The sequence below is a fragment of the Rattus norvegicus genome, chromosome 8, assembly GCF_021556685.1.
Source record: "Rattus norvegicus strain SHRSP/BbbUtx chromosome 8, alternate assembly SHRSP_T2T, whole genome shotgun sequence".
NCBI classification, from domain to species: domain Eukaryota; kingdom Metazoa; phylum Chordata; class Mammalia; order Rodentia; family Muridae; genus Rattus; species Rattus norvegicus.
Window position 1 is genome coordinate 61,199,988 of NC_141541.1, and position 12,522 is coordinate 61,212,509.

Genomic DNA, 12,522 nt, shown 5'->3' on the forward strand with positions numbered 1-12,522 from the left:
CGGACTGTTTATAAACAGGAAATGGCATCTGCATACGCAAACACCCCAGGGGCCAGGGACACACTGAAGACAAGGTCAGAGCCGAGCGTCCTTGGCACTCTCAGGAATTTCTGCTTCCCACAGCTACACTTCTTCAATTCCTAAAGCAGGGTTCTCCCTTAAGGCCAGGGACATCTTGAACACTCTGTACGGAAAACCTCTCTCTCCTGAGCTCATATCTTCAGGACAACTTGCACCTGGTCTTAAAATTCTTTTAAAACAACTACACCGTTTCCGAAGAATATGAATGCTCCATTAATGCCCAGAGCCAGTGTCTATCGAGGGAGGCAGATTTACACCTTATACTGAGGATCCAGGATGATTTTGTGAGTTGCAAGCTTGATGGGAGTTCTGGGTGTGAGGGGAATGGAAATGTACGGCAGGATGTATCAGGATTGGAGAGACACAGAGAAGTATCTATGAGGAACTGAATAAAGTTCAGTCAGAGGTGTTGGCATCCAGGAGTGTCCCAGACAGAAAACAGCATGAGTAAAGGCTCTGGGGCAATGAGAAGGTTTGCATTCTCGAAGCTGACACGAGTTGGGGATGTAGCTCGGTTGTGGGAGCTATTTGCTTAGCTTGTACTAGGTGCTGGGTTCCCTTCCAAGGATGTGCGTATGCACATGTATGCACTCGAACCTCCACAACCACAACTCTGTGACTTCCTGCAAGAGACTGTGACACAGCTCATTTCTCTCTCACATCAGCCAAACTGGACTTTGTGGGCCTCAGAGTAGGCCTTGCGGTGGTCTGCCTGGTCGGCTGGGGCCATAAGGAATGAGGGAATCAGAAGCCCCCATGAGTGGTAGGTGGAAAGAGAGCTTGTTACTTGGAAGATGTCTGTAGTTATTGCAAAAGCTTCTAACGGGAAGGAGAGGGAGTGAAATATAAATAGCCTAGAATTCAGGTTGATGCCTGACCTCGCTCCACACAAGTTCCATTTCTCAGTTGTTGAAGGCACAAGAGACAGAGAAGGAGATGAGTCTTAAGAGCGCCAGGGCCTTTCCGGTAAGAAATTCTAACCTTGAGTCTTTGCAACATTCAACGAATGGGTCTGGATGGCTTCTACATGCAAGCCACTGTTCACCAGAAAACCCACGAACCAGGAGAGGGCTCCCAGGGAACCTCCACATACAAAAATGGCTGCTCCCCTCACCCATCTCTGGCATTTTCTTCCAGAACATTTTGAGCTGTGTGCCTGGGAGGAGGGTGGAGCTGGACATGACTCACCTGCAGAGGTGCTCGGCAAGGCTGCTCCTGGGTAGGCGGCAGACCTCGAGGCTTGCTAGGTTTTATCCCCACAGGAGTGCTCACTCGTGGAGAAACAACCTGAAAAACAGCCTGCTTTCTTGTTCCCCGGCAACATCTTCTGTGGCTCTGGGGTAAAAATCCATGGCCTGACAAATGTTCCCCCTCTGAACCATGTCCCCAGCCCTCTTTTCACGGGGCCTTGTCACCAAGAAGCCCAAACTGTCTTTGAACTCATTCTGTAGCCCATGTGGACCTTGAACTCACGGTTCTTCGGCCTCAGCTGGGGTTATAGGCCTGCAGCGCGGAGCCCAACTTCCCTGGCTCCTCCTTTGATAGAGAAACACACAGTATGTCCCTCTCACCAGTGCTGGGCAGAGCTGCCCTGCCCTTGGACTTGAAAGGTGTCAGGAAGAATGACTGGCTGTAAAGTTTAAGGAGTCCGGAACTCAGAGTGAGGCCTTCCTGGGTAGCCACGCTCTCTGCTTGTAGTCTCCACACCTGTACTCAGTTCTCAGGTGGGCGGTGTGGGGCTAAATGTGACCTGCCCTTGGGACCGCCTCCAAGCTGTCTTTCCACCAAAGAGAATGGAGCTGAGGATGACCAATGGCATCATCAAAGAGGCGACTCCGCCTCTCAAGGGCTGAACACACTGCCTCTCTGGTAGTAATATTTCCTGAGGTTAACCGTGGCTCGCAAACACAGCCTCAGTGCCTTGTGCAGAGACCTCTAAACCAGGGCTATCGGCCATCAGAAGCTCCGACGACTCCACAAATATTCAGCAGGACCAGTGACGTGCCCGAGCCATGGAATTTGATGAGCCAAGTTTAAAGCCTGGTGCTAGGCGCTGTGGAAGCAAATTATTTCACCTCTTTGGGTTGTTTATCTTTAGTCTTCGGAAAATAATACTTCCTTGCAGAACCCTTACCGAGGTGAAAAGAGAGAGAAGAAACATGGTTGGTTTGAGTACCTAGCTCCCATACGGTATTGGTTCACTCAAACACGAGTACTTTATACTTCTAGGTGCACACTTGCAATCCTAGTAGAGCATCAAGAGTTCAAGGTCATCCCGAGCTACCCAGCCAGCCCAAGGCCAGCTTAGGCTAAAGAAGAGTCTGTCTCCAAAACCCAAACCAAATAGATGCGCGCCCACCATGGGAGGCAGCTACGCGACATTGAAGGCCGGAGATGGGTCGGTGTCCGCAAGGCTGATATAAACACAGATGCAGTGAGTGCTCTCAGGTTCAAATGCTTCTGAGCTGCTGCTTCAGCCAGGAAGGACTTGCAGACAGTGAGCATCTGTGGCCTAGAGGAATCCAGTGCTGCCAGGGGATGGGGTGGGGTGGGGCTGTGTGCGTGTGTGTGTGTGCGCGCGTGCGCGCGCTTGCAAATTTACAGTCTTTTTTACTCACTTGAGAATAGTGTTTGCTGGGCCCTGAAGCCTTCGGTGTCGTGCTAATTTGCACACAGCAGATAAACAGATCAGGACAAAACCTCTAATTGGTTAAAGGCAGCTTGACTGTAGGAGAAAATAAAAAATAAAAGCCCTTGAAGAATCCAGCTTAACCCGATGTTGGGTGATTCGTCCGCTATGGCGCTCGGCCCTGTCACTCAGGATAACTGGCAGCCTGGTGTTTCTGAGTCATCTCTGTAAGGCAGGATCAGGACGAGGTTAAGGGACGTGTTTTAATTTAATAAGTCATGTGTAGCAAAGACCTTTTTTTTCAATTTGGCATCCTTGGCCTTCCTATATAAATGCTTCTACCTTAGGTCCAGCACATCTCTAATTAAAATCTAAATTGCATTCAAGACCTGCACATACGGAGAATGCCATTCTGCCCAGCAAAGACATGGCCCCATGAATTGTGAGGTGATATTTGAGTGTTCTTTAACTTGTCCCTTACCAACACGTCATTTTCCATTTTTACTTAGGTGTCCGTAACAAATCTTGCTATGAATATAACTAGGCCTCATTTCTCCTCCCAGCAGGTAGAAGGATATTTTGTAGAAAGAGTCAGAAACCCTCAATTGAATCAGCAGTGAAACAATAGCCTAGCGATACACTGGATTCTCAGACACTGCTCTTACGTGTCAGAGAAAGGGAAAGAAAAAGTGTACCACGCAGCCAGCTCTGTCTGCAAGCACAGCCCAACCCCACATTTCCAGTGTCCAGCACGCACTCCTCAGTCTGTGTGCGTGTTAAAGTCACCAGATCTAGAGTATACCCAGAAAATGAGCAAGGACTAAACATCCAACATTACTCAGAATTATCCAGAATTGCTCGTCAGTTACAATGTGAAAGAGAACTGTGAATTGGCCAGTACTACTGTATCGACGGTGAGATCTCTACCTGGTAATGCGTGGTGGCTAGCTAAACTGTTAGCATCTGAGAAAGCTGGGGCAATGACTATGACTTAGTGTCTTTAAGTCTGAAGTTATCTCTAAATGGAAAAAGGTAAAAGGAAGTAATGGGGGGAGGGGGCAGAGAATCACCCAGGAACCCTACAAAACCCACAATGCTTGAGTTGCACCTCAGACCAATTGTTCAAATCTCTGACTATAGAGTCTGGATTCGAGCTGTTATAAAGCCCTTCTGGTTATCTTACTGTATAGCCAGGGTGCAGAACTGTCTCACAGTGAGGACAGGGGTAGGTGAACTTTCCCCCATTTTAGCACATGTTCACTTTCTGTCACTAACCCTGACTGGCACAGACTGCTAGGTAACCCATGAGGAAGGAAAGGTGATTTGGCTCACAGCTTTTGAGGTTCATCTGCTGAGGCTGTTCTTGCTGTGCTAGGCCTGGTGTGGTGGCAGGGCTGCACTGTAGAGAAAGAGCCAGTCTGATTTGTGTGACAGACCCACTCCTGAGATAACTAAACCACTAATCCATAAATGAATTCATTAGTTAGTCATAATCATTCCTAAACAGTTCCCTCTGATCCACCTCTTAATACCTCACAATCAAGATAAAATTCAACATGAGTTTTGCCAGGGACACTTTTATCTCAGTGGCCTTATCTATACCTAAGGAAGTTGCAAATATGACGGGTAATAAAGAGCAAATGCAGACTTAAGTCCCAACACTTAAGAGCTCGCAGGACTTTCAGATTACTATGATAAACTGCTCACTCAGTGAACTCGTCTAGTGGTCAAACTGAGCACTTCCCTCACAGCTGGGCTACACCCCTTCAGCCATTTCAACCTAGCTGTGCCCACATCCTCATAGTAAAAGCATCATGGACCCCCCCCCCCATCAGATCCACTACCCGGCTTCATGCTTTTCTACCTCCATGTATCTCCTAAAGACTGACTTCTGTGAGTAGAAAAGAACATGGTTCTGGATGTGCCCTGCCCCTACCCCATTCACATACACCCTTACCTAACCATGGCTCTCGAATTGTAGCCTGCTATGGAGTACACTTGAAGGACTTTGGAAACTACAGATTGTACAAGAATATTCTCAAGCCAGACAAAATCCCAGCATGGAGTGAGGGGTTGGTAGTGCAGGAATGACCTCTCAGCCCCAGCTGAAGAAGCTGTTGGCATTCAATAGCTGCTGAGAGAAGAAGAATCTGGATGTTTAAGGGTGTAGCCCATGGTAGTCAACCACATCCCAGGCCTGACATCCAAGAGTATTTCTGGGTAACACAAACTGGACTTTGAGTTGAAAGAGAGAAACAGAGACAGAGACAAACACAACATTGGGTGGTAGGGAGGAGGTGGATCTGGGATGAGTTGGGGGAGGGGAATATGGTCAAAGCATACTTATGAAAGTCTCAAAGAATTGGTAAAAATATTATTCAAAAGTATATTCACATTTAGTATTGCTAATAGCCCAACATGAAGACGACCCAAATGTCAACAACTCAAACAGAAAATAAGCTATGATACAGCTACATAGTAGACTATCACTTGCACATAGAAAGGAATGAAATGCAGATGCTAACACACGTGATGATATGCATAGATTCAGGCTCAGCGAAAGACACCAGACACAGGAGGCCACCTTACAAGATGTGTCTGTTACACATGTTACATGTGTGGCTGGAGGGAGGAAAGGTGAGAGCTAAAGGTGAGGGTATATTTCTGAGGTGATTAAAAATGTAAACATTTTTGTTGATGGTAAACAAATCTGTAAGTAGATGAAAACCAGTCGAGTAGTATAGCTATGTATTTTGAACGGGCAAATTGCATGGTGTGCTAATTAATCTCATACAGTGCAGAGATTTTTAAAAGTATACAGACTTCTCAAAGTAAAATTCATCATGTTGATCAGGTCTACAAGCAAGGCTTCCAGTCCGGAAGACTTAGGATGTGGCCAGGATTTGCACTTCCCACAAGCATGCTGCTGTTGCTGGCCCCGCTGGATCCGAGGACCACACTTCGAGAACCACTTGTTTATCACATTCAGTGTCCGGCTGTCTACTTCAGAAGGGCCTTGCTCATAAAGAATACCCAAGCATTTTTTTTTTGTTTCAGGAAACCTGTGCACCCATTGTTGTCTTAGACTGTAATCTGAAATTAAAATATTTGTCATTTGAAGGGCTCCATCAGGTATTTTGTATTAAAATCCTTAGTATTATTTGTGGTAGTTTGTATGAAAGCACCCCTTCCCCCCCACAGACTCATAGGGAGTGGCATTATTGAAAGTGTGGCCTTGTTGAAGTGTGCCTCAGATTCCCTCCTGCTGCCTTCAGGTCAAGATGTAGAACTCTCAGTTCCTTCTCCAGTACCATGTCTGCCTGCATGCCGCCTTGCTTCCTGCCAGGACTAAACCTCTGAACTGGTAAGTCAGTCCCAACTGAATGTTTTCCTTTATAAGAGTTGTTGTGGTCATGATGTCTCTTCACAGCAGTAAAACCCTGAGACACTATTATAATATATTTACCTGTTATCTCACAATTTCCCTTCAAGAAACATACTCCGAAGATAAAAGATATGCTCATGAGTTTAATCATAAGATTGTTCATCGTACGTTGCTCAAAAGCAAAAATGTAGAAACACGTGGATGTTTCATAACGAAAAGTTAAAGGTGATATGGTTGATACATGGGTTTCACGTCACAAGAATCCTTGTGTCCGAGAAGCCTTACAGAATCACCATGAAGCTGGCAGAGTTCCCACTTAACCTATATCCAGCTTCTCCTATTATTAACACTCTTCATTAGAGTGACACGTGTGTCACAATTAATGGATCAATTCTCATCAATTATTAACTAAATGCCACGCACGACTCCGACTTCCTTGCTTTTTACCCGACATTCCCTTTATCACTCAGGATGATATTTGACATTTTTTTGTAACCCGGCTTCAGACTTTGTTTCTTTGACCTTGAGAGTTTTAAGAACAGTCAGGAATCTTTGCGAAATCCTCTGCCAGCTTGATCTTGTCTGGGGTCTTCTTCATGACTGAACTGAGGCTGTGCATTTCTGAGAAGAATCACAGAGGTACAGTGCCAGTCTTATCACATATATTTGGAAAGCCCTGAATACCAGCCACGCTGGGTGCTGGCAAACTTCACTCTAACCACTTGGCAGGGTCGATCCACATTTTCCACAGTACAGCCACACCCTTCTTTGCTCCTTTTTCCACACTGCACTCTTGGGAGGAGAGGCAGTAAGCTCAGTTCACACACCAGGAAGTCAAGTTCCAACTTCTCAGAGACAAAACATCTACATGGAATATCTTTGATTCCTCAAGGGAGACGTGGCCCCTTCCCTTTGTTTATTCTGACCCTATTGTTTATTTGCATTGGCCTGGACTCACAGACACCTCTAGGGCAGTACTGATAGGACTCAGTCCTCCTTTACCTGCCTGTCAGTCACTCCGCTTGCAGAGCTCTTCCAGTTACCCCTGGGACCCCCTTGGCCTCTCTGATTTCTTAAGTTGCTTATGTCTTTCAGCACATTTACTCTTTCTAGCACTTCAGGATGGCCCAGAACCAGCCAGTTCTCCAAGAAACCAGCCCCCTCCTCTTCTGCCTCCTCTTTTTCTTCTTTGGTCCTGTTGTCCAACATCAGAAACCAGTACCTGTATGCTAGGTGTGCCTATAGGTATCAGGATAACAAATTTTGATACACCATCAAAAAATTATAAGAGGATATTTGAGTCAAACAAAGCATTTAAAAAGAGCAGCCAAATACTGAAGTAAGTAGTTTATAGTGATCTATATAAGCAGTTATTATCTATGATCTAAGATTCCATTCAGAGATATGGAAGAAAACACATTAAAGTACAGCAGTGGGTGTGTTCCAAGGACACATCATTAGGGGGTCTGTCATTGTATGAACATGATGAATAGAACATATTCAAAGCCTACATGGAATAGTGGACTATGATCGGGCTACACAGTACATCCTGCTGTACCTGTGGTCCGTGATGCCTGACATATTCTGTGGCACATGATTGCACTAATGACTATCTCAGGGCATCCAATGATGGGTGATTTTTATTTTCTTCACCTTGTATAGCTACAGTTTGAAGGTTTCTGCAGTTGCCATGAGTTCGTTAGGAAGTACCTACTCATGACTGATCCAAGGTCTCAGAGTTGCCTATCAACAGAGCAGGACTTAGCATCTAAAGTCAGAGGAGTCTCTTCCAGCTCTGGTCCCATCACACTGTAGCTGACCTCAGGGCAAACTTAAGACAGCTTGGGACGCCCACATGCTGATGAGGGGTAGTTTACCTCCAATAGAATAGGGAGAAGACTTGGAGCCCACGTATCACTGAAGAGACTGTGATGCAATTCTCTGTCCCCAAATGTCTCAGTATGCTTTTTGTAACTGTGTAAATACCTAAGCCTGTGTACTTTGCAAAGAAAAGAGATTTGTTTAGTTTATAATTTGGGGACTTAAGGGCACGGCACTAACAGGATGGGAGCTCTAAAGAACAAGGGATCACATTACCATACAGTAATAACTCTCTCTTGGGAGAACTAATGCTGTCTCATTAACTTCCTTAATCCTTCCCAAGGGCATGCCCACAATGACATGGCCCTGTCTTGTAAAAGGCCTAGCCTCTTTTACATCACCACACTGAGGAACAAATCTCCAATATATGAACCTTTTTGGCAAACCACATTCAAATAAATGAAAAATAAAATAAAAACTACCAAATTGTAAAGCCCAAACTTCACATGAATATTAAATATATTTTCCCAGATTCTTTTATCTTCGAAGGGGAGCATGGACCCTACCTCCCAATTGCAGAGAAAAGCTTCAAATAGTTAGGCTTAAGGTGGGCAGACCCAGGGAGTTATGCTGTTATGGTCACATGTCTATGCCCCTTCAAATGGTCCCTGTGAATAGGATTAGTACTTTTCTAAAGAGACCAAGAGTCTACGGCCATACCACCCTGAACGCGCCCGATCTCGTCTAAAGAGACCAAGGATCTCATTTTTGCCTTCACATGGGGATGTCCAGGCAGTGTCCAGTATTGGGAACACCCCTCTGATGAAGACAATAAGTCAGCTGGTGGTCTTGATCATGGATTTCTCAGCCTTCTCAGAAACGTGAGCAATAGATTGTTGTTTATAAATTAATTACTGTAAGGTAATTTCTTATGTCAGACAAAAACAGCTTTTCTTCCGAAGAGCTAGAATTAACCACATTTTCTACAGAATTCTAATAAGAGGTCTTCAAAGGTGCTTCTCCAAGGACGTATGCCCGCAGGTGGCATGTTAATGTAAAAAGCATAGAACCATTTTGTAAATTTTGTAGTTAAAAATCACACCACCTATTCCATTGCAGCCGATAGGTCAGTTAAAATAAACCAACGTTTCTCTATGTTAGAGAGAAAGCGTGTCATCTTATTCTTTTTTTTTTTTTTTTTTGGTTCTTTTTTTCGGAGCTGGGGACCGAACCCAGGGCCTTGCGCTTCCTAGGTAAGCGCTCTACCACTGAGCTAAATCCCCAGCCCCATGTCATCTTATTCTTTCACCCATTGATAATATGAGAGTTGATTTAAGTTGGTCTATTTTTATACATGTGTTATTTGTGAGTACATACAATAATGTAATGGTAGCTATGTTCTTCATCGTAATCTCAACCTGGAAACATCTCAAATATCTATCAGCAAGAAAACAGGTGAACAAAGGATGGTAAAATACTGCTTAGTTCCCTACTATCACATGACAAACTGCAAGACATAGAATCTTACACAATGGCATTCTTACTATTTTGTACACTTCACATGTTCAGCTGGTAGCTGATGTAGCCATGTTGGATTCAGAACATGGCAGGACCTGAGACATCCGAGATGGCTTCTTTAAGATGTCTGGCAGCTCAGCTGCACTGACCGGAATGGAGCAGCCACCTCCGATACTACATGTGGCCATTTTTCCATAACTGAGTATAGTCTTACTGGATAGATCCCAAGAGTTGTTTCAGTTAGTGATAACCTTCTCCTAAGTATCTGCTTACGTTCTAGCCTCATATTATTGCCCCATATAGAAGAGCTATGTGAAGCACAGATTACTGTGGTTATTATTCTGTTTAGTAAAACTGAATGAGGTTCATTCAGAAAGACACAATGTCAAGGCTGAAGATATAGCTCAGTGGTAGACCTTGTGTGGTACACAGTAGTCCATGAGTTAAAGTCCCAATGTGGAAGGACAAAAGGAAAGAAGAAAGGAAAGAAGTCAAAAGAGTAAGAAAGGGAGGGCTAGAGAGCTCAATGCTGTGGCACAAAAACCAGCTCCTGTTAGGATTTGTCCACTCCAAGCTGCCTAGCAACGCAACCTACCCACTCTAGGTCAGTGGCCTAGAGTAGAACCGATTGGATCTCAGAGCCATATGTGTCTGGTTGCTAGCCATGGGGCATCATCTACAAGTTTAAGTATGAATGAGTGGAAGGTTCACTCCTGTCAGACCTACCTGCCTTTTAGAATAGAACTCATCTACTCAACTGTATGTATAAACTGGACATACACATCCATTCTCTAAGCATTTGTTGAGCTTTTCATACGTACCATCTACCAGGATGTGGGGTGAGTCAATGAATAAAGATACCCTCTAGCCTTAAGTAAGTGTCTAGCCTACTTTGACACAGAGTGGGGAACATGGAGACTGGCAAGAAACAATGTCAGATATTAGTCAATCCAATGATGGGAAGTGAAAAACCGGGAATGGTCTGGAGTTTTAGACACTACTGCTTCCTACTGGTTGCTCACAGAGAGTACCTCACAAGGCGATGCTTACCTAAGGGCTGGGAAGTCCAGACTGAAGAAACTACGAAGTCTAAAGTGATTTAAATGGGCCAAGGGCAAGAAGGGCAAGGAAAGAGGTAGGAGAGATCAGAAGTGAGACCAAGTGTTGGGCCTTTTGGGTTATGGGAAAGGCTTCAGATTTTATCTGAAGTACAATCATCAATGGGGTTTTGAAGAATCACACAGGCCAATCAATGATTCTCAAGGATGGTTGGGGCTGCTTGACACAGAGAAGGCAGTAGCAAGGAGCCCAGTTAAGAGGTTACAACCCAGGGGTCAGAGGCCTGGAGAGCACAGGAACTCAGTGGGAACAGTGATGAGTTTGCTGTTGGGCATATTTCAAAAGAAGAGCTAAGCAGATCTGCTAATGGGTTAGATGAAGGGTATGAGAGACAAGCCGTGAATATCTCAACATGTTTAGCCTGAGAGACTATCAGCAGAGATGATAAAGAGACAGAAAATGTACAACAGGAAGACTTCAACCTATGGCTGGGGAGGCCAAAGGCCCTATTGGAAAAGCTACCACTATTGCTTGGTCTCATGAACATGTCATGCCCATCGAACTGCCTCCTAAATGAATCTGTTTCTGCCCATAGATTAGTGCTGCCCTGGGCATTGGCCTGAGCAGCTTTATTTCAGTGTCTACACTGAAGTTACAGCAGAGACTCCTATGGTCAGGGTAAGTAAAGAATGATTAGCTCTAAATGGGACATTTCTACACCTTCTCCTCTGCTCAGAGAACACCATGGAAGAGAGGACAGAAAGTCTGTAAGAGCTGGTGGGAGAGTGGCAGTGCTATGCCCAGGTGTGACAGGCTACTCTGAACTCACAATAGCTGTACTTATCTACACAAGATTGAACTCATCAACATCCTATCACAGATAGGAGGAGAGGATCATAAGATCCCACCTCCCTGAAGAATCAATGACAGTTTGTTTCTTTGGTGGTATAGACACTGGCTAATTGTTTATGATCTGGTAAATTGCTACTCTTCGTATTCATGAAAACAGCCCTAATTAAACCTATTGGAATATACACTACACACACACACACACACACACACACACACACACACACACACACACACACACACGAGAGACAGAGAGGGAGAGAGAGAGAGAGAGAGAGAGAGAGAGAGAGAGAGAGAGAAATCAGAGTAGAAACAGAACTGACTTGGAAGGAGGAGGTCAGTAGGAATGAGATGGATCAAGAGAGTTAATGGGAGGTAAATATGAACAAATACATTATATATGTATATATAAAATATGAATGTGTCATAATAAAAGCCCAATTATGTATAACTAGTATGCAATTAGTAAAACAAACAAAACAAATAGAAACAAACAAAAGAGCATGAGAAACACACAGAAAATGAGACTGAAAAGAGGAGTCACTGTTTTTTAAAGGTGAGAAAGTAAAATTCTTCAATTAGATCAAGTAGGATGAGCCCAAGAATTGATCATGAAACAAAGAAGTCCCTGGCAACCCACAAAATATGTTTTGGCAAAGAAAAACCAAAAGCTTAATAATGGAATGACCTCCAGTCTCCATCTTCCCATGGCAACCTTATGGTACAATACACATGGGAAAAAACATTCTTTGGCATCACCGGTAGGCTGAGGAAGAAAGCCGACAGACTGTCGTCCCAATGAAGATGAAGGTCATCAATCATAATGAGACCTGGCAGGTGGTGCTGGCCATGAGCCTCATTGTCATGAAACCCCTGTCACAGTGATATAAAGAAAGGGGTTGGAGAGAGGGATACGATCCCAGAGAAGCACCAGAAGACCTAAGCTCATGCCCAGCCGTGCCTGCTAAGAGGGCACAAGCCTTACGGAGGCACGTCAACACCTGCAGGTGCCTTGGTTGACCGCTGTGTGAGACTTTCATGGTTCTGTGTTTGGAAAAACCTCCAGAGGTGATTCGGTGGTAAAAGAGTAAGTAGTCTTTCCAACCAATGTTTGATCAAAGAGACAGTTATATCTAAAAACTGAAGTTTAGTTGACAAATTGTATCACACGTAAGAATCA